This window comes from Penaeus vannamei, chromosome 9 (genome assembly GCF_042767895.1).
Source record: "Penaeus vannamei isolate JL-2024 chromosome 9, ASM4276789v1, whole genome shotgun sequence".
Classification (NCBI taxonomy): domain Eukaryota; kingdom Metazoa; phylum Arthropoda; class Malacostraca; order Decapoda; family Penaeidae; genus Penaeus; species Penaeus vannamei.
The window spans coordinates 15,108,226-15,110,725 of NC_091557.1; positions in this window are offsets into that span (position 1 = coordinate 15,108,226).

The window sequence follows — 2,500 nt, forward strand, 5'->3', positions numbered from 1 at the left end:
GTGAGGGACAGACGGAAGGAGAAACTCTGGGTCACTCGCGATTGCATCAGCGGCGAGCTCGTACGTTCACGAGCGCCACTTGTAATTCCTTTGAAATTGGTTCGATAATGCCCGGAAATGACAGAGCCGAAATCAGCAAAATCAATTTGAAATTTGAACTCATACTTGCCCTGCCCCCTCCCCCTCCCCCTCTCCCACCACTCTCTTCCGTCCACTTTACGCCGTTCATCTCCACAAACAGTCTGTTGGGTCTCTCCACAGACTGTCAGATTCGATTTCCTGCTACTTGCATCTGCAAACGCTAAAGAGCCTTGTAGGTGCGATATGGATGAAATAATAACTTCAGAGAGTGTTATTCACGATAACGAAATTCAAAATAAAAAAGGCACAATTAGAGAACTCTTGGCCGGGAGTCATCTTCACTTTCCAGCCAATGACTAACATATTCTGTGTGATCATATGGTGAATGTAAGGCTGAATCCCGGGTCGAATGTATACAACAGAATTCTCAAAGTTTCATATATCATTCCTTCCTCGTTTTTTTTATCATTTGCTTAAACACTTTTGTATAGATACTTTAATTACTACTCTGATTTTTTTTTCTTAAACACTTTCGTAAAGATATATAGTGACTACTTCATGAACTTATTTGTTCATTTTCTTAAACACTTTTGTAAAGATACTTCAATGACTACTCCATGAACAATTGGGTAGTGTGTGAATGGCTCTGTTCTTTGATTGGTAGATCCCGCGATTTGGTCTGAGGACTCCATGGTTCAGATCAGCTGAGCGTTGTCGATCCTCTGCCTGTTTGTCTGTTCGGCCGTGTCCGTCCGTGTGTCTTTTAATCTCTCTCTCTCTCTCTCTCTTTCTCTCTCTACTCACTGTCTAACTGTCTCTAACTGTCTATCTGCTCTGTCCGTCTGTTTGTCTCTCTGTTTCTCTCTCTTTCTTTCTTACACTTTTGGTTGTTTTGTTCTGTTTGATTTGCCTGTCTCTCTCCTCTCTCTCTCTCTCATTCACTCAGTGTCTGGGTCTTTCTACCTCTGTCTGTCTGTCAATCTCTCTCTCTTTCTCTCACCATTTCGGCTGTTTATCTGTCTATCTATTTATCTTCTCTCTCTCTCATCGTCTGTGCTGATTGTTTAATTATCTGCCCTTCTCTCCTCTCTCTCTCTCTCTCTCTTTTCTCTCATCTCCTCCCTCCCTCGCTCTTCCTTCAATAATTTCTTAGGTCTTTCTTCTGTCCAACCAAGTTCAATGAACGGCCAGTACAATACACACACACACACACACACACACACACACACACACACACACACACACATACACACACACACACACACACACACACATATATATATATATATATATATATATATATATATATATATATATGTATAAGAATATTTTCTTACTTTCTTGCACCTCATGCATAATAGATTAAACTGGTTAATATACACATTTCATTTAGTCAATGCAAACATTTTATTTTACAATGATTTCAATTTTAATAACAAAAAATTGCCTTCATTTGCACATTCTAGACTTTGTCATACAAAAAGAATGTTGTCTGAAGGTAGTTAGCGAGTGGTAATAGCTGTCAAAAGTAAATTAAATGCACATAAATGTCTGGCATTAATTCAAGCTCAATTTATATACAGGCAACGAGTATATATTGTGTGTACTTACTATTAATACATATATGTAAAAGCAATTCTTTTTTTCTATATGATTCCTTTGTTAATCATCTTTTGCTCCGAGCTTCACTTCGAATAACTCTTAATGATCCATTTACTACATGGTTCTAAAGATTGCATTATTTAAACAGGATAATGATGATATATTTAAACATGATGCTTGACCCTGAGAAAGAACGGTTGTCAGACGGGGCTTTTGGTATAGATGATGCTGATTATAAGAAATGATATTGAAAAATGTAGTCAAAAGCTCTCTCTCTCTCTCTCTCTCTCTCTCTCTCTCTCTCTCTCTCTCTCTCTCTCTCTCTCTCTCATACAAGTCTAACTTGAGCTGCCACAAACATTATTCATTCCGTACGTTTCGGTGTCTTTCATTCCATCTTCAGGGATCTAGGGGAAACCGACATTTATATCACTGTACAAAATATTACATTGACTGTTCCTAAAACATCTATCAAAATGGTTTTAGACTAGAAAAGCAGAAGTAAAACTAAAGAAGTTAAAACATCACGAAAGTGGGTAGTTATCCTTAATAAATCAGATGATTTACAAAATTTACTGCCAATACTATCAGATTCAGTAGTTATGATTTAAAATCATAACATGTCATAGTTCAATACCTGTCACCTCAAGACAAAATTAACAGGGGCATACGCCCTTTCAAATTATGTATTGGCGAGGCTGTGTATGAATCTATGTTTGCAAGCGGCTCCTAACCTGGACGTCTGTATAATCATAACCTGGACGTCTGTATAATTAATAATATTGATTATACCCTAGGCAAATTTTAGGTACCCATC